General features: G+C 42.6%; 1 protein-coding gene across 6 annotated transcripts in view; it reads right to left on the bottom strand.

Annotated features, from left to right (window-relative positions):
- Positions 1-20,223, bottom strand: part of SMG6 (SMG6, nonsense mediated mRNA decay factor) — a 214,292-nt gene that overhangs the window by 119,680 nt on the left and 74,389 nt on the right. The window contains exon 1 of one of the 6 annotated variants that reach the window (XM_021067590.1): positions 11,248-15,197. The exons of the other annotated variants lie outside the window; for them this stretch is intronic. The gene's annotated coding sequence lies outside the window, so the exon portion shown is untranslated. Of the gene's footprint in view, positions 1-11,247; positions 15,198-20,223 lie in introns of those variants that run through there. 6 annotated transcript variants of the gene reach the window in all.

Below are 20,223 nucleotides of genomic sequence, written 5' to 3' on the forward strand. Positions count from 1 at the left end.
AAGCAATTTTGTAGAAGAACAAAGTGAGCAGAATCATTCTTCCTGATGTTAAGTCAAACAAAGAAGGAGAGCCTTTTCAACAAATAGTTGCTCGAGCAATTAGATAGCTACAAGCAAAAACACAAACAAACAAACATAAACCTTGACCTAAATCTCACAGCTTATGCAAAAAGTAACTGAAAATGGGTCAAAGACTTACATGTAAAACACAAGACTATAAAACTTTCAGAGAAAAATAGAAGAAAATCTTTAGGACCTAGGAGTAAGTGAAGAGTTCTTGATCTTGATGCCAAAAACACAATCTATAAAAGGAAATAGATATGCGAGACCTTATAAAAATTAAAATACCTCTGTAAGAGGATGGAAAAAGCAAATTACGGACTGAGAAAATATATTTGCAAACTACACATCTTACAAAGGACTAGTATCTAGACTCTATAAAGAACTCTCAAAAACTCATCGGTAAGAAAGCAAACAAATTCAATCAGAAAATGGGCAAAAGACATGAACAGACATTTTACCAAAAAGGATATAAAGGTAAAATATAAGCACATGAAAAGATATTCATACCGTTAGCCATTAGAGAAATGAAAGTTAAAAACTACAATGAGTTATCACTAAACATCTCTCAGAATGGCGAAAATGAAAAATAGTAACACCACCAAAAAGCTGGTGAGAGTGCAGAGAAATTGAATCATATACACATACTTCATTGGAATGTAAAATGGTACAGCCACTCTGGAGAATAGTCTGGAAGTTCCTTCTAAAACTAAAAATGCACTTATGATAAGACCCAGCAATTATATTCTTGGGCACTTATTCCAGAGAAATGAAAACTTACGTCTGCACAAAAACCTGTACGCAAATGTTCACAGCAGCTTCATTCATAATGACTTAAAACTGGAAACGACCCAAATGTTCCTCACTGGGCGTGTGATTAAACAAATCATGGGACATCCATACTATGGGCTACTACTCAGTCTTAAAGAGAAAAGAACTACTGATACATGCGATAACTTGGAGAGATAATCAGGGAATTACACTGAATCAAAAAAGCCAATTTCAAAAGATTACAGGCTATCTGTTCCCATTTATGTAATATTCTTGAAATAACGAAATTATATAGAGGTGGAAAACAAGGGTCATGATTTGGGAATAGAAGGGGGCAGGGATAGTTCTTAAAAGGTAGTATGAAGGAGCTTTGTAGTGATGGAACAATCCTGCATCTTGATTGTGGAAGTAGTTACATGAAACTCCTAAAACTCTCTAAAACTCCCTAAAACTCTACAGTTTATCATTAAAACTGTATACAACTACACACACACACAAGAACATAAGTGCATGTATAACTGGCGAAATCTGAATAAGGTCTGTAGATAGCACTCATGTCAATTTCATGGTGTTGATACTTTGATACTAAAGTTGCATAAGATGCTAACATTAGGGAAGAAGGGATGAAAGGTACACAGGACCTTCTGTACATATTTTTTTATAACGTCCTGTGAATCTATGAGTATTTCAAAATGGAAAATTTAAAACAACTAAACAAATAAAAGCAAGCCAACAAGTAAAACCCAAAAAGATCTCACACAGGATTCCAGAAACGTTTCTCTTTTACATAGAAAAGGGCTATTTGGGGGACAGTTTCTCAATTAGTTGAGAACACCTTACACGGATGCTACAGCCCCTTATTCTCATCATGTGCTGCCTTGCCTGAGCTGCTGGAGATGCCCAGTTGTGTGGTTCCTTATCTGGATAGAGCGAGAAACTGCCAGGGCAACGAAAAGGAAAATGAGAAAAAAAGGGAAAGTTCACTGAAGACAGAACTTCTGTCTAAAGTATAAGGAGTAAAGCAAGAGAACTTCATCCTCAAGGCTGTTACTCATCAGATCAGTAAAATCCATGTCAAATAGCACAGAGTGAAGGTGATGAGAAAGTGAAGAAAGATGACAAGAAGAATTGCAGAAGCTAAGTGAGCTGTTTAAACATGTTCTTGCTGCTCAAAAAATAAGTAAAGGTATAAATCTCAAACAAATGGTATGTGCATTCTTCAAACAAGGGCAGTCAGGGGAAAAAAAGCTGTTTAACACATAAGCCCTAGCACTGTTTTCTTCATAATTGAAAGTGCTTATGCATTTTCAGTGCTGCAATGCTTTGGACTGTCAATCACAGGATATTAAGAAGATTGTTTTTTAATTGGCAGATTAGCTACAATACTATGTTAAACTGCTCCTTTGCCAATAAATCTGGAAAGATCAACTTAAAAAAACAGACTTCTTCAAAATTTTTAAAAATACACGCTTGCTCGCTCTCTCTCTCTCTTTTTTTTTTTTTAAATGGTCACATCCAAGGCATATGGAAGTTCTCAGACCAGGGAATGAATCAGAGCCGTGGCTGCAACCTGCCACAACACTGGCTCCTTTAACCCACTGCACCAGGCTGGGGATCAAACCTGCACCTCCTCAGCAAACAGAACCTCTACAGTCGGATTCTTAACCCCCTGCACCACACCAGCAGGAACCCCACAGTTGCTCTTTTAGAAAACTGTTAAAATATAGTTGATTTACAACGTTGTGCCAGTGTGCTTGGTTTTGTTTTGTTTTGCTTTTTAGGGCTGCAGCTGCGGCATATGGAGGTTCCCAGGCTAGGGGTCTGATTGGAGCTACAGCTGCTGGCCTATGCCACAACCACAGCAACATCAGATCCAAGCCTTGCCTGCAGCCTATACCACAGCTCACGGCAACGCTGGATCCTTAACCCACTGAGAAAGGCCAGGGATTGAACCCGCATCCCCATGGATACTAGTCGGGTTTGTTACTGCTGAGCTACAATGGAACTTCCATTTATGTCATATTTTAGATTTCATGTATAAATTATATCATATGGTATTTGCCTTTCTCTTTCTGACTTATTTCACTTAGTATGATATTCTCCAGGTCCATTCACGTTGCTACAAATGGTATTATTTCATTCCTTTTTATGGCTGAGCAGTATTCCATTGTATATATTTACCACACCTTTATCCATTCATCTGTGGATGGACATTTAGGTTGTTTCCATGTCTTGGCTATTGTGAATAGGGGTGCACGTATCTTTTTGAATTATAGTTTTTTCCAGATATATGCACAGGAGTGGGACTGCAGGATCATATGGCAACTTTATTTTTAGTTTTCTGAGGAACTTCCATACTATTTTCCATAATAGTTGCACAAATTTGCATTCCCACCAACATACACTATCTAATTTGATATTCAGAAAAATACTGCAAACTGACATTGATATCCCCACTTTACAGACAAGAAAACTAAGCCTCAGAGAGGATAAGTTAACTTTCTTTATCAAGCTCACTCAGCTGATAAATGGCTGAGGAGAGAATTCAAACCTCTGATCTGGTTGATTGCAAAGCTCTTTATGGCATTATAACATAACCACTACCTTCTGAAGGTGAGAAAATGATACCCGAAGGTGCTAGGCTCTCTCCAGAGGGCAGCTTGGCTTTCTTCCTTCTCTATACGGAGCTTGAGGGCTAAGAAATGTCCTGTGGGGTCTATCAATACATCTTGGCAAGATAGACAGTAAAACTATTTCTACTCTCTACAAGGAAAAATGAAAACACTTCTAAATGAGTGCCTAGCTTTTTCCAGGAAACACTCAAGGCAATTTTAGAAATGGTAAACCTATAGATTTCCTGGAAAAATTAAATCAATCCACAAATCAAAATATACTCCGGCGATCTCCACCTCTGTTGCTCTCTGCATTGGTATTTTTGCCACTTATAATTTCCTGCCTGAAGCTCCCGTTATGGCTCAGTGGTAACAAACCCAACTAGTATCCATGAGGATGCAGGGTTGATCCCTGGCCTCACTCAGTGAGTTAAGGAGCTGGCATTACCATGAGCTGTGGTGTAGGTCACAGATGCGGCTCAGATCCTGCATTGCTGTGGCTGTGGCATTTGCTGGTGGCTGCAGCTCCAATTTGACCCCTAGCCTGGGAACTTCCATATGCCACAGGTGTGGCCCTAAAAACCAAAAAACTAAAATAAAATAAGAATCTCCTGCCTGATTCCAGGGTTATTCAAATACATGTCCCCCCTTGGGCAAGGAGAGATGTTTCCAGCAGAGTGGCATGCTGGCACCAGCCAAGCCCCTCAGGAATGGGGTGGCAGATGAGCGCCTGCCATTCCAGCATCTCACTTGGAGGAGTTATAAGCAGATCCTGTAGGACCGAGTGTCTGCCTCTACATTGCTTGCCAGAGGTTTTGGGAGGCTTGTCTCTTTCCCAACATTTGAGGGGAGCAAAGGAGAAATAGATAGTGGCAGCTTACTAATTACACCAGGCAGGTAAATCTCTGTGGAATTCCATTAGGAGATCTGGGGTGTCTTGTGTCCGAAGTTATTTAAGGTTGTGGAGGAGAAGAGCAGTGAAGGAGGCTTCCTAAGACACATGACCATTGGCCCACCTAGAAGGAAGCTTTTGCTGTAACAGTGAGAAGGACTTAATACAGCTACATTTCCTTCTGACAGAGCAGGCAGGGATCTGATTCAAACAGCCTGAAACTCACCTTTTTTGGTATGATGCTTCAGGAACACTTTCGACCCAAATTAAAGTTGGTGAGAGATAATGCTTGCAGACATCCTTATTCAGAGAAAGCTCCTTTGATATGGCAGGCAGAGAGGCAGAGAGGTGCCTGACTTTCATTTTAATAGATTAAATCAATTTCTTTATGTTTTAAGGCTTCCTGAAGGAATTTTAAGAGTTTAACAGGAGTTCCCACTGTGGCTCAGCGGTAACAAACCTGACTTGTATCCAAGAGGACTCAAGTTTGATCCCTGGCATCACTCAGTGGGTTATGGACCTGGTGTTGCTGTGAGATGTGCTGTCAGTCTCAGATGCATCTTGGATCCGGCGTTGCTATGGCTGTGGAGTAGGCCAGCAGCTGCAGCTCCAATTTGACCCCTAGCCTGGGAACTTCCATATGCCGCGACTGCAGCCCTTAAAAAAGCAAAAAGAAAGAAAAGAGAGAAACATCCGACAATTTGCAAACAAAGCCAAAAATAAAACAATTCTGAGACAGGGCAGAGAGGTACCCAGGATAGGAAGGATCTCTTGGATGCCTGAAAAGATTTCTAGAATGCAAAGATTACACCATCAGACAAATCTTGAGGAGTCAGTACTGGAAAATGAGGTCAATGATTAAACATAATTCCTGGGTGGCTTTCTCTTAAATATCCAGATCTTCACATTCATCCTGCTTGGTTCCAGCAATTCACCCTAAAGATTTCCTCAAAGCTTTACAATCCAAGATCAATGCTCAAACGAGATCAATTAGGTAATGATTTCATCCAACTCCAACCACTGCGGAACATGTATTTCTAAAGTAGAAAAGAGATCAGGAGTTCCCACTGCGGCTCAGCAGTTTAATGACCCGATGCTGTCTCTGTGAGGATGTGGGTTCGCTGCCTGGCCTCACTCAGTGGGTTAAGGATCAGGCATTGCCACAAGCTGCAATGTAGGTCACAGGTGCAGCTTGGATCCAGTGTTGCTATGGCTGTGGCGCAGGCCAGAAGCTGCAGCTCTGATTCAACCCCTATCCCAGGAACTTCCATATGCCACAGGAGCAGCCATAAAAAGAACAAAAAAAAAAAAAAAAAAAAAAAAAAGAAAGAAAGAAAAATTAATAGAATAGATAACTAAAGCAATTATGCAATTAGCACTTAATGAAGGTGACTAGAAACCCACTGAGGTATCAGCTAGCCCCTCACTTGGAAGCTCTAGAAAGGAGATCCCCTTCAGTATTTGTATTCAGTTGGCTGATTGGTTAGTTCATCGACAATACTAACTGAAATCTACATATATTGTTTTAAACTGGATTTACATTTTTTGTTTATATTTATTCTTTTATACCTCATTCCACAAAAGATTTGTGACCACTTAGGGCAAATTCAGCTATAATGAAGTAATATTAAAGTAGATGTAGGAGTTCCCGTCGTAGCTCAGTGGTTAACGAATCTGACTAGGAACCATGAGGTTGCGGGTTCGATCCCTGGCCTTGCTCAGTGGGTTAAGGATCCAGCGTTGCCGTGAGCTGTGGTGTAGGTCGCAGACACAGCTCGGATCCCGAGTTGCTGTGGCTGTGGCGTAGGCTGGTGGCTACAGCTCCGATCCTATCCCTGGCCTGGGAACCTCCATATGCCACGGGAGCGGCCCTAGAAATGGCAAAAAGACAAAAAATAAAATAAAATAAAGTAGATGTAGAAAATCAGGACCAAGAAGAGGGAAAACACAAACATGTCAGTCATGTAGGTTAACGGTCTTCTATGAATGAACTAAAATTTTCCTGGCAATCAAAGGAGAAAAGAAAACACCAACAATTGTATCGTTGTCATTATTGGAAAGAAATAAGTATATCAGTTCCTCAGGAAAAACAAGTCTTTTCTCAGCGCTGAGTTCTAAAATAATTTTCTTAACATGGACTCTATGCAAGGGATACTGTGTCAGAAAAATGAACAATAATCTTGAACAGGCTTTATAACACATGGCCTTATAGCACATACTGTTAAAAGATATCCAAGAAATATCGCCCTGAAGATATCTGTATGGTGAGACAAAATATTTATGTATCATAATCTAAGACTGTTTTTCTAAAAACATAGATATAGGAATACTTTATATATTGATAGATTTATAATGCTGTTAAGAAACTCTTCAATAAAATAATGTTAAATTAGGAGATGGTAATTCTTATTTCAAAGGATTCATGAAGGGTTTCTTTAAGCAGAAAGATCCCCAGTGTCTAACATATTTGCCCAATATTCAGTCTATGACAGAGGGACCAAGGGTCAGAGAAACTCACATGCAAGAGCCAGAAGCAGTTGATGATGAAAGGCTAAAGTATCCTAAAATCTTGAGGAATCTTAGATAAAGGATAACATGACATATGCTATAAAGGAGTCTTATTTTAAGAAGACCACATGACATATTAAAACATATATGCTATTAAATATATATATATAAACACAGATGTATGGATATGAAAGGGACATAGTCTAAACTGTAAAATTCAATTTATGTACATTTTTGGGATATTTCTAAAACAAAAAGTACAACAGCACGCTATAAAGCAAAGAGATTTAAAAGCTAAATTTATATGTGAACACTAGTACAGAGAACAAAGCTCCATGATTCTGGGATTAGCACCCCCTGCCAAACAGACAGTCTTTAAGCACCAGCTCAACTTCATTTTCTTGGTGAGATTTCCTCCATTTGGAGGACAGAACTGACCTGCTTCTGCCTAGTTCAAAAAGACCTAACAGATTTATCTGTAGAGCACTGTCTTGCCTCTGACAAAGGGCCCACACCAAGACTTCCCTCGTGGCTCAGTGGCTTGAGGGTCCGGCATTGTCACTGCTATGGTATGGGTTCAATCCCTGGCTGCATGCCATGAATGCAGGAAAGGGGGAAAAAAAAAAAAAAAAAAAGGAGGGGCCCACAGCAAAAGGCAGTGAGTGACAACAGCCAGGAAGAAATGAAATAGCAAACCTGGCTCTGTGGTCTCGAATGGCTCTTCTCCTACCCTCACTCTTCGAAGCCCACCTTTTTCCTTTCCATTATCTTAGACCTTCTTCCAGGACCCAACATAATTAAACCTGTACCGTGCTGCCTGATAGGCCTTCTTTCTCTGGACTCTTAAGTATTTCCATCCATAACATGTACTACGTAGGTGGCTCAAAGTCACTCTAGAGTAGGAGTTACAATTTATCAAGCTTCCCCCACTAGGCTGGGAATCCCATGAGGGCAAGGTCTACAGTGCAGACTCCCAAGCACTTACCTGGTCATCAGAGACAGCTGTTCTGAGCAGCACCTCACTAAGTGCTGCATCAATTCCTTTCCTTCCACACAGTCTGCATTTACTAAGCAGCTACTACATGGAAGGCCCTACGCTAGGCATTCTGCTTTCAAAGTTAAATCAGACATGAACTAGACCCTCGAGGAGCTGAAATCTAATAGGATTCCCATAGTTAACTAAAAATCAAGAGAAAGGGAAAACTATCTTAAGAGATTACGGTGTGAAATGACACGAATGAGGAAATTTACTATTACAGAGTTTAGAAAGGAAAACCTGTAAATGGCCTAAGTGTCCATGAGTGAAGGACTGCTTAAATAACTTATGGGACATAGATACAAAAAAATAGACAGCCATTTAAAAGGGTGAGATAGCCGTTTATAAAAATGTGAGTATACAAAAATGATATGACCAAAGCTACTATTTACCGAACCTTTACTATCTGCCAGGAAGAAGGGCGGGGCAGAGGGGCAAGCAATATGCAAAAGGAAACAGAAGTGCAAAAAAGGCTTTCTTACTTCCAGTCCCTTCTATAAGCCTAGCTATATCCTTGTCCTCATGTCCCTTGCAACGTATTTCCTTTCTTGTTTAAGCTACCTTAAAATGGTTCTTGTTATTTTTAGACACTCCTAACATACAGGGTAAAAAAGAATAAAAAATGGGGTTGGTATTTGTCAAAACTCATCAAACTGAACACTTAAAATCTGTGCATTATTGTTTTATGTAAATTATACCTCAACTTAAAAACAGAAACAGGAGTTCCCATCGTGGCTCAGCAGAAATGAATCTGACTAGCATACACGAGGACACAGGTTCGATCCCTGACCTCACTCAGTGGGTTAAGGATCCAGTGCTGCCATGAGCTGTGGTGCAGGTCACAGATGTGGCTCGGATCTGGCATTGCTGTGGCTGTGGTGTAAGTAGGCAGCTGCAGCTCCAATTAGACCCCTAGTCTGGGAACCTCCACATGCTGCAGGTATGGCCCTAAAAAGACAAAAAAAAAAAAAAAAAAAAAAAAAATTAAAAAATTAAAAAAAAAACAAAACCCCACAAACAGTGAGGTTGAGACAGTCTGAATATATGGAGGACACCGACACCAGTAAGAGAAATACTGTACACAGGAGGAACAGTTCCAGTGGGGCAGGGGCTGATCTGCTGCACCACCCAGATCCCCTCTGGGACTAACACGCTCATTCTTCCAGCTGCTGGGAATGCTGGCAGCAGATCTCAGCTGATCCTGCTCCCAGACTTACTCTCAGATGAAGAAAAGCATTTCCCCAACGTCACTCCCCTTCCCAGGAGTAATTCACATTCACCGACTTGGAGATGAAGGGCAGGTGAGGGTATTAAAGATTCAGCCCCTTTGGCCCCATATGGGCCTACTCTAAAGGGTCAGCCCCTTTAAGCTGCTCCAGGGCTCCTTAGAGGCCTGGCTGCGGCCTCTGTTACATCTGCAGTGCTGTTCAACTTCTCCCTTGCCCCATCCTGCTTCGGTCACACACCCTCAGGCACTGATCCTCAGAGCACTCCCCAGTCAAGGTCCTGGTGCTACACATCTCCATCACGAGAGCTCGCTTCCTGGGGAAACGGACTTGCAATGTGTGAGAAACGGGATGAATCGGCTTTGAATAACCTCGAAATTCCAGGTGAAAATGCCCAAGACGACATCAGAAATGTGGGCTAGAGCTCATGAAAAAGACGTGGGCAGGCAAGAGATTTGGGAGAGATCCAGAGAGAGGCGACAGTTAAAACCACAGGATTCTCTGATACACCAGCGAGGAGAGGCTGAAGAGAGGAAGGCCGAGGTAACAGGTCAGCGTGTGTCGAAGGGTGTGGAGAAAGGGAGGAGCCGAGACACAGGAGGAGAAGGGAAGAACAGAGGGAGAGAATATGGAGTTCTGCTCACTGAGAGCATTTCTGGACAGTGTCCCGTCAACAAACGCAGATGCTACCAGAAAAGCTAAGAAGAAACCCGACAAATGCTTAACAAACCCCTGTTAATTAAATTGAGTAGGACACGTGCCCTGCAGGATGTTCAGCGTTTGCGGGGTTGTCTTCAGCAGCTTCTGTCCTATAGTGACAGGCACGGAATCATCTGGGTGCCCTGCACTGGATCCACAGTTAGCCTGGTAAGCAAAGAGAAGTTGACATGGCCTCGTACATGAACCTAAGTGCGCCAAGACAGAGTTCAGCTCCATGAGCAACTTGGAAGAAACTTCCTTCTGAAAGGTGTCTTTCAAGAGCATTCCCAGGGATCTTCTGAACAAACAGCTGGAATCCTTGAGAAGGATCGCAGCCCGCATGGACCAAACTCAAACTTCAGTCAAACCCACAGACATTTAAACAGACAGGACTGGAGGGGACAGGGCCACAGCACAGTCGGCAGAAGGAGGGAGGACGGTAACATCACTTACAGGTATTAGCGACATCCTCAATGCTTTGATTACAAAGAAAGGAACTCTTCTTAGCCACAGCCCCCTGAGGTAAATGGCATACCACCGCAACAGGTGTTAGGTGACCTCCAGTCCTAGACCGGAGTAAACAGAATTTAACTTCTGCTCCTGTCCCCAGTGCAGCTATGCGACATTCTCAATGACTCACTGACTTTCCCTGTTCTCCTCTGGGTGTGGCTGGGGGATCCCCACATCTGCGTCTCTTGCCCCGACTCCTCCTGCCCAACCTGCAATCAAAGGCCAAGGCACGAGGCATCATGACGCCCAAGAGCTGGTATGCCTGTATTTCCCGTGGAGATCTGAAAACCTGTTGGAGTTCCAAAACGCAGCACCAATTTCAGATCTGATCAGCCTCTCTGAAAGTCACAGTTACCATACAGCTGAATAAAATATTTTTTCATAAATTTAACGCCAGCGTGTCTGTGTTTGGAAATTCTGAAAATACATGTTGTATGGTTTACTGCACTGGAAAAGGTGCCAACAGAGATTCAAAGGAAGGGAAGTGTATAACTGTTTCCTTTCAAATGCATTTTCCAATGGGATCCATTCAGGGAAAAGGCTGGAACTAACTAAAACATTATTAAAAACTGTTATGGAAAGAGACAGGGAGATGGAAAAAGAGAGACCCAAAAAAGTGAAATATATAACCAAGAGTGAGACAGACATACAAGGAAAAAGAAAGGGACTCTGGGCAGAGAGACAGGTTGGACAGGGAGGTGGGGTGAGATGGAGTTTTGTCTGGCAGTTGCTGTTCGTGGTCTCATACTGCAGAGATCAATCGATCCGGGCTGCAGTGCTGCTGGCCCAGTGGCACAAGACAAACCACAGGGTTGGCTTCGAGTTCGGCACTTGCGAACTGCTGACCTTCAGTTTTCAAACCAAAAATATTCTTTGGGAAACGGTAATACCAGGTTCAGCCCAACCAGCCAAGCAAAAACAAGGACTACTAACCTGAAGTAACACCCGATTCAGTTACATCAGGCACCAGCCCTTCACAGGCATCAACCGGGAAGTCTGAAGACCTGAAACCACACCCCACCAAAAACTAACTCCAGGTTCTGACTCAACCAGCGAGGCAATGATAACCAGAAATGCTAAAACAAGTGACATGGTGTTTCAAAGCTGGCTTTACCAGGACCTACTCCAGGAGGAAGGCCAGTCCTCGCTCACAGAGCCAGAGATATGGCAATTCTTTCTGAGGTCACATGTGCATGACTCCAGTGGAATCTGCATGCAATGCTTGGGGCAGGGTTTGGCAATGACTTACAAGCCATTACATTTCTAGACGAAGAATCAACAGTTTGTAGTGAGTTAGGTTTTTTTGTTGTTGTTTTCTTGTCTTTTTCCAAATCCATCTAAGCAAGGGTAATGCTAAGATCTCTCTCCCAAATGGGGATACTTGTGAGCATGAGCGGGTGTGCCCTTAGGAACTCATACATAGGGACTATCCCTGGGCAAATCAGGACGTACTGTCACCCTAGCCTAAGCCATAGCAGTTTTTCTTCTCCCTGGGTCAGTGTTATACAATTTCAGCTCAGAAGAAACTTTTTAAAAAGCCAGGACTACTCCTGATGAGTGCCAAAGCACTTTCTTTTCGAGCTCCTCCAAAGGAGAGGTAAACAAATCAATTAAGTTAACTGCAAAAACTAACAAGAAAGATTGGGCTGACAATCAGGATTCTGGAGAAGCTAAAAATTCCAGGCAGCAGCTTCAGGGGAAAAGGGAAATGTGCCACAGACGGAGCTGTTGAGGCTGATCCACCAGGCCTCTCGGTGCTGGGCCCTGATGCCTCAGCCAGCTTCAAACAGCGAGTGGAGGGCGGGCAGACCTTGGTGCGAGTTTGCTGAGTTCCAGGCCATCATTCTTGAGGGTGTAATAACCATGGGCTGTAGCACACATGTTGAGGGATGAGGGAAAAAAATAAACAGAGAGACAAAAGAATGAGGATGCACTGCCAATTTCAATTGTGCAGCTTTTATTTTTAAATGCTTATCAAGCTGAGAGAGAGCAGAGTTCTTGGAAAACAAGGTTTCCTTTTTTCCAATGCCAGCGTAAAACACCCTCAAGGACGGGCACCGCACAGACTGTAACAACAAGGAACGTGGCTCTGCATCCTCCCAGCAGCACAGGCCGCCATGGGTCCCACGCTGCTCTGATTTCGGCTCAGCTGAGAACTCAAAATAACAGGCCCGTTGCCTCTGGTAAAAACTGCTCTTTTTAAATTTTTTATTAATCTCCAAACTGGCTGTGTTAGAATTACAGCCCATTACCTACCAACTCTCTTCACTAATAAAATAAATTTGTAAAAGGCCTAATTACTACTTTTACTGAAGTACACTACCTGGGGATCAAGTACAGGAAGCCGAGGGCTCAACCAGTTGTCAGCTGGGGCGGGGCCTCAGGGGAGGACTGGAGTCGCCAGAGAAGAGGGTATGAGGGCCACAGGCGAGCCTCAGAGCCCATGCCCCAAAAGAAACAAAAGGGCACGAACCCTGTTTGCGTTCTGAACCAGCACTGCCAGGACCCGGGCCATCATGGCATTTGGGGAGGCCTGTCACGGGTTACACAGGCCTGTGCTGCCCACGCCCCAGCTCAGCAGAAAAAGAGAACTGCAGTCCAAGACAGATGGATCCTGGCTGGACTCTCAGCGGAGAGCCTGGAGAGTCTGACCAGTAAGGGAACAAACCACCATCCTTCCCACCTAACCCTCTCTATCCTCCCACCCCCACTGAGGCCCCCAAAGCAGAAAAATACACAAAACAACAACAACAAATGCGGGCAATTGCACAAGAGCTGTACCGTGAAGGCGAGGCCGACTGCAACAACTTCTGGGCTGTGCCCTGCACCTCATCCCAGAACACTGATTACAAAGCTGGAAACGTTCCTCACCCGCTGAGCCAATCAGCCCCTCATCCAGGGCTGGTGCTGAGAAGGCTGACTAGAAACCAGCAGTCAACGCTGACACACTCATTTATAACAAAAGGTGTGTATTCAACGAACTAGTCCAACCGCAGACAAAAAAGTAAAGACAAAACATGACTGTCATTCTTAACTGTCCACGAAGAGCCCTCCTAGACATTTCCTGCGCATCTCTGGGACTTGGGTAAGCAGTATTTCTCCTCCAGAGAACCCTAAAAATCAACTGCTGCCAAAGAATCTCTTTTTTTTTAAAGCATTCTGATAAGAACAGAACCACGGCAGGTGAGTTAAGCCTGTGACGGACACACCTTTTGGGGAAGGCCAGACTGGAACCTGGCCTTTCACTGAGGTGGAGGGTCTGTGGCGACACTCTGCACGTCACATGACTGACCCTGAAGGACTGAGGAATGATCTCAATGGGAAAAACCCAGCAGCAAGTGTTGTGATACCAAAGCCACAGCTCCATGGGCCCCTGGAGCCTCTCAAACGAAGCTGCCAGCCAGGGAGCTAACACTAGCTTTGGATAAAATGCAGCTCTGGTAGAGTAATTAATTTTTTTCTTAACTGGGATTACATTAATTTTCAAGGACTAATGGAGTCCAGCTGTAATGGGAAGAGCGGCTGCCGATGCACAAAGGCACTTGTGCGTACAACATTATAAACACACACACACACACACACACACACACACAGACCTATAAAAAGGATCCACTATAACAGGATATTTTTAGTTTCTACAATGCTGCACTAAAAATACAGCTCCGGCTGATACATCATGGCAGAACTATTCTCTCTCTGTCCCTTCAGGAACAGTTTAAAACATTTATTTTTGTTTCCTTTTTGCGATGGTCAGAGTAGAGAGAGAAAATAGCAACTCATTGATAAGAGGAAACGAGAGAGACATGAAAAATTGAAAACTACCTAAAAACTCATGGAGAGGTTTATTTTATTAGTTCTTAATAAATATCTTGCAGATTTCCTCAGGAAATACACCAGATCACATGTAAAATAGTTTGATACTGATGTCAACTGCATCAACATATGAAGTCTATTAGGGTGAAGCCACAGCAGGGTGATCAGCGTGCTGAAAAACTCCACAGTACTTGGAGGGGGGGGGGATCTCACGGCCTTCCAAATTCTTCGAGAGGTAAAAAAGTCAGCCAAGACGCAGAGAGAGAGAAAGAGAGAAAAAAAAGATCCCACATCCTGCTTTCAGCTGCCAGCAATGTGAAGTGCCCAGAGATTAATTCTACGTCTGGCCTGGAAATGTGACTTTAAAGCATGAGGGAGGGGAGTTGAGGGGGTTGGGGGGATGAGGAGGAAAGAGGAAAGAGAAGGGCAGGCTAACTGAGGCTGGCAGCAGGCCACCAACCCCCTCCCAAAGCCATGTTTCAATGTAGACAGAAGTAAACCCCAACAGACAGCAGCGCCTCAGCCTGCCAGGGCCTTACACCAGCTGCGGTGCATCTCGCTCTGCACTCAGCCCCAAGTGCAGATGTTCCTACAGCATCACTTCCGCTCGACGTTCTTTTAAAGAAATAACACACATATGTGCAGGCATTCCCACCGATTCCCAACAGGACTCTCCTGGCCTGTAAGGGCCTCAGAGCAAGGGGGAAACAGATAGCAGGTACCATGATGGCTGAAGAGCTGCTCTGTCTCCCTTGGAAAGGAACATCAGCCATGGGCTGAAGAGCATTAGTTAGTTAACAAGAATGGCTTTATAAATTTGGCTTTTCCTAATGTCTTCAGAGGGAGAGGCCCCTAGAGTTTGGAGCTAAGAGAAAAAGGGGAGAAGTGTGTCCAAGATTTTACTCCCGGTTTCTCCAAGCAGTCTACTGTGGCATTACCATCTCAAAGTGAGGGTTGGGTGGCTTTATCACCATGGAGTTTGCATAAGGTTGTCCTAAAAGAATGTTTTAAAAACATAATAACATTTTACCAGGCACAATTACTTGGCTGCAAGAAAAAGCTTTAAAAAAAAAAAAAAAAAAAAACTGAGTCAATTTCTTACAGGCCTAAACTCATTTTATACAATCCCAACATTGATAAGTCAATCAATCAATCATTACTGATTAAGTACCTAATTTTGAAGTCAGCCTTGAACATTGTTAGTGATTTCATAAAATACCATGTTGTCTTCTCTTGCTCTCATGGAGTACATATTCTAGTTGAGGGATCTATGTATTTTACGAAGCTAAAATAACCACATTTTTGGGAGTTCCCATCATGGCGCAGCAGAAACGAATCCTACTAGGAACCATGAGGTTGCAGGTTTGATCCCTGGCATTGCTCAGTGGGTTAAGGATCTGGTGTTGCTGTGAGCTGTGGTGTAGGTTGTAGATGTGGCTTGTATCTGGCATTGCTGTGGCTGTGGCATAGGCCGGCAGCTACAGCTCCGATTAGACCCCTAGCCTGGGAACCTCCATATGCTGTGGGTGCGGCCCTAAAAAGACAAAAATAAAATAAAATAACCACATTTTTTTAGAATAGCTGAATATTCTCTAGTTGGCTTATTAGGTTATCGGTTCTTCTGGAATGAAAGAAGAGAGAACAATCACAATGTCAAAAAAAAAAAAAAAAAAAAAAGGAAGAAAGAAAGAAAAACAAAACAATAAACGCTTAAAACCAAAGGTGCTTTGTCTGAATTTCAGGTTCAAGAGAGGAAACAGAATCTCCCCTTAAGGGAAGGAGAGAAATACTGGCAATCGGCAGTGAACATATAATGAGAAGATTTAATTCAAAAAATATTTATTAAATGTCTTCTGTGTACAAGGCACTAGACACAGAAACATTTAGAAGCGGATTATTAATCTGCATGATACAGCAAGTAACACAATCAGAACTAGTTTCACCTAACTTCAACTTTTTTGTCATTACAATTTCTAAAAGTATGCATCTTAATACAAAAATATTGTTATCATTACAGAAAAAAAATACACAGAAAACAAAAAAAGAAAATTAAGAACACCTATAATTCTGCCATCCTCGAGAATCATGATTAAGTTTTGATGTATATCCATCAGTTTTTTCCCCTGAATGTTTCTATAACATGTATTATTTTACAAAAAGGTGATCAAGTGCAAAGTTCATACTCATGAGACTATATGGCCTTCGGAGAAAGGAGAGATCACATTTTTGGTAGCCAACCCCACCCCTAAGAGTCAGTCACCCAGAAAACAGAAACGCGATGGTCTGACTCCCCATACTTGGCAGCATACATCTGTTCCATCCCTATAACTCTCTCTGAGTTCCTTAAAGCAAAGACTTTCAAAGATATTTCATTCTCCTCTACCCTACGTCTGCACATCCTGAGCCCTAGACAGTCAGGTGCACTGACTCACTCAGCAGAGATGCTGCTCTGACTACACCTTCCACTGTGCTTCCAAAGCCAAGACTAGCCAGTGAAAAGGGCCATCAGAGATGACAGGCAACATCTGTATCCAAATGTCTCTAGCTAAGTCTGGTCCCATGCGCTGGTGGCTTGTGGGCCTTCACTGACCCAGCCTGAACCCCGTGCAATTCAACAGATGGTTTTACTCTAAGAGTTTTTACTCCAAAATAAAGATGGTACTCTCTTAGTACTTGTGCTACACACCCACGGATGCATTCATTAGAGAAAAGCAGGACAGTCACAAAAGGCAACCACATTCTTCCCTCCCTGAAATGACAAGACAACACACTAGTCACCTACACACCCACGCTAACTCTCCTAGTCTGAGCCATTCCCAGCTGGCAAGTAGTCATCTGAGGTGAGGTGAGATGAGGTGGAAGGTCTGACTCTGACAATGCAGTCCCTGATGACTCCAACTTTATCGCACTCCAAATAATGCGTAAAAACATGCTGATCTTCTGGTTGGGAACTTTTGTATCTGATGCAAAAGATCTACTCTCACAACATGTCATATTATTTAATTAAGCACATACGGTTCCTCACATCTCTTACCAACTGAATGAAATTACAAATGCAGCTAGAATTCCCTCCACCTGATGGAAATAAAAATATATTTCCAGAGTTAGTTAAAAACTTCTCCAATGGAAAGATCTTCTTAAGCTTAAGAGCAATAAAATAAATCATAAAGGAAAGAGAATGACATTTGAAACTATATAAAAATTTACAGCTTTGTACATTAAAAACCCATAAACATAGTTAAAAATCAAATACAAATTTTAAAAAATCACCAGTGAATACAGAAAGGACTTGCTATAGTTGCTATGTATAAAGCTCAAATAAATTGATATGAAAAATATTAGGCTGGAATAGAAAAATGAGCAGAGAACAAGACCACACAGGACTATACTTGGTTAATAAAACAAAGGAAGGAGTTCCTGCTGTGGCATAATGGGTTAAGAGTCTGATTGCAGTGGCTCAGGTCACTGCAGAGGCACCGATTCCATCCCTGACCAGTGGGTTAAAGGATCCAGTGTTGCCGCAACTTTGGTGTAGGTCACAGCTGGGGCTTGAATTCACTCCCTGGCCCACGAACTCCATATGCCATGGGGCAACCAAAAAAGAAGGGGGAAAAAAACTAAAAAAAAAGAGGAAAAACGAAGTCCCCACTGTGGCTCAGCGGTAACAATCCTGACTCGTATCCCGCCCAAATAGTATCCATGAGGATGCGGGTTCGATCCCTGGCCTCACTTAGTGGGTTAAGGATCCAGTGTTGCCGTGAGCTGTGGTGTAGGTCAGACACAGCTGGGATCCCACATTGATGTGGCTGTGGTGTAGGTCAGCAGCTTTAGCTCCAATTCGACCCCTAGCTTGGGAACTTCCATATGCTGCAGGTGCGGGCCTAAAAAGCAAAAAAAAGAGGGGAGGTGGTGGGGGAAGGATTAAAAAAAAAAAAGAAAAAGAAATTAAACTGAAAAGATGATAGGCTAGAAGGCAGTTTGGCAGTTTCCTACAAAACTAAATACAGCCTTACCACATTATCTAGCAGTCAAAATTCTTGGTATTTACTCAAATGAGTTGAAAATTTATGCCTACACAAAAACCTGCACACAGATGTTTACAGCTGCTTTAATTCATAACTGCCAAAATTTAGAAGTAACCCAGATATCCCTCGCTAGGTTAATGGATAAATCAACTGTGGTATATTCAGACAATGGAATACCACTCAGTGCTAAATAAATGAGAAATTCTGTGGCACAGCAAGTTAAGGATCCAGCATTGTCACTACAGTGGCTTGGATTACTGCTGTTGCACAGGTTCCAATTCCCTGGACTAGGAACTTCCACATGCCATGGATGCAACCAATCAATTAATTAAAATTTAAACAAAAATTGGGGGGAGAGCCTTTTAAGTGCTGCACCCTCAGCATATGGAGGTTCCCAGGCTAGGGGTCAAATCAGAGCTGTACGCTAGCCTACGTCAGAGCCACAGCAACGCCAGATCCGAGCCTCTTCTGGGATCTACACCACAGTTCATGACAATGCCGGATCCTTAAACCACTGAGCAAGGCCAGGGATTGAACCTGTGTCCTCATGGACACCAGTCAGATTCATCTCCACTGAGCCTCGACGGGAACTCCTAAAACTTTAAAATTTTACAATGACCTAGCAAGCCATGAAAAGGCCTGGAAGAACCTTAAATGCATATGACTAAGTGAAAGAAGCCAATCTGAGAAAGGTTTACATACTGTATGATTCTAACTCTGACATTCTGGAAAAGGCAAAACTATGGAGACAGTAAACAATGGTTGCCAGGGATCAGTAGGAGGTGGGGAGGAATGACCAGGCAGGGCACAGAGGTTTAGGGCATGTGCGATACTATAACAGTACAAACAAGCATTTGTCAACACCCACAGAACATTCAACACCAAGAGTGAACCCTGAGGGAAATTACGGACCCTAGGTGATAATGATGATTTGATTCATCATTTGTGACAAATGAATCACTCTCATTCTGGATGTTGGTAGTGGGGCAGGTTGTATATGTTTGGGGGCAGGAGATAACACGGGAACACTCTGAACTTTCAGCTCAATTTTGCTATGAATCTAAAACTTCTCCAAAAAAAAAAATAAGTCTATTTAAAAAAAAAAAAATAAAGATAGGAGTTCCCACTGTGGCACAGCAGGTTAGGAATCTGACTGCAGCAGCTCAGGTTTCTGCGGAGGCATAGATTCAACCCCAGCCCAGTGCAGTGGATTAAAGGATACAGTGTTGCTGCAGCTGTGGCACAGGTCACAACTGTGGCTTGGATTCAGTCCCTGGCGGGGGAAACTTCCATATGCTGCGAGTGCAGCCACTGAAAAAATAAATATATAAATAAATAAAAGATAGGTTTTCCTCTATCATTTATTCAACATATTTATGAGCCAAGAACTATAAAACATTAACAATGCTCAGTGCGAGCAGAGGTGATCGCTGGGCATTCTCAAACACTGCTGCTTAAGAGTATAAGCTGGCACAGCTTCTTAAGAAAGCAATCCAATAAAAAAAAAAAGCAATCCAGCATCATGTATCAAAAGCGTTAAAAGACTCCAAACCTTTTAACCCCAGAAGTTAGCTGCCAAAAATATATTCCAATAAAACAACATGAAAAGCAGACAGTAGTTTAATGCTACAAAGTTGTTAATTACAGAATTATTTATAATAATACAAAAGTGGAAAAAATGTGCAAAAATAGGGTAAGGATTACATGAACGTTAACATATTTACATGAGGACATTATTCACCCATTAAACATGTTTACAAAGGATTTTATAACTGAATACTTATAATAAATGAAAACAGTAGAATCAAACATTTTATATTCAGTGTACATTCAACTGTGTAAAAAAATTAGCCTTACATATATGTGAATACACACATACATACAGAAAGGAACAGCACTGCTGGGCAGTTGGTTTGCTGGTGGTTTCCACCTTTTTTCTTTTCTTTTTTCACTTTTTAGGGCCATACCTGCGGTATATGGAAGTTCCCAGGCTAGGGGTCGAATTGGAGCCACAGCTGCCAGCCTACATCACAGCCACAACAACACCAGATCCCAGCCGCATTTGTGACCT

The sequence above is a fragment of the Sus scrofa genome, chromosome 12 (genome assembly GCF_000003025.6).
Source record: "Sus scrofa isolate TJ Tabasco breed Duroc chromosome 12, Sscrofa11.1, whole genome shotgun sequence".
Classification (NCBI taxonomy): domain Eukaryota; kingdom Metazoa; phylum Chordata; class Mammalia; order Artiodactyla; family Suidae; genus Sus; species Sus scrofa.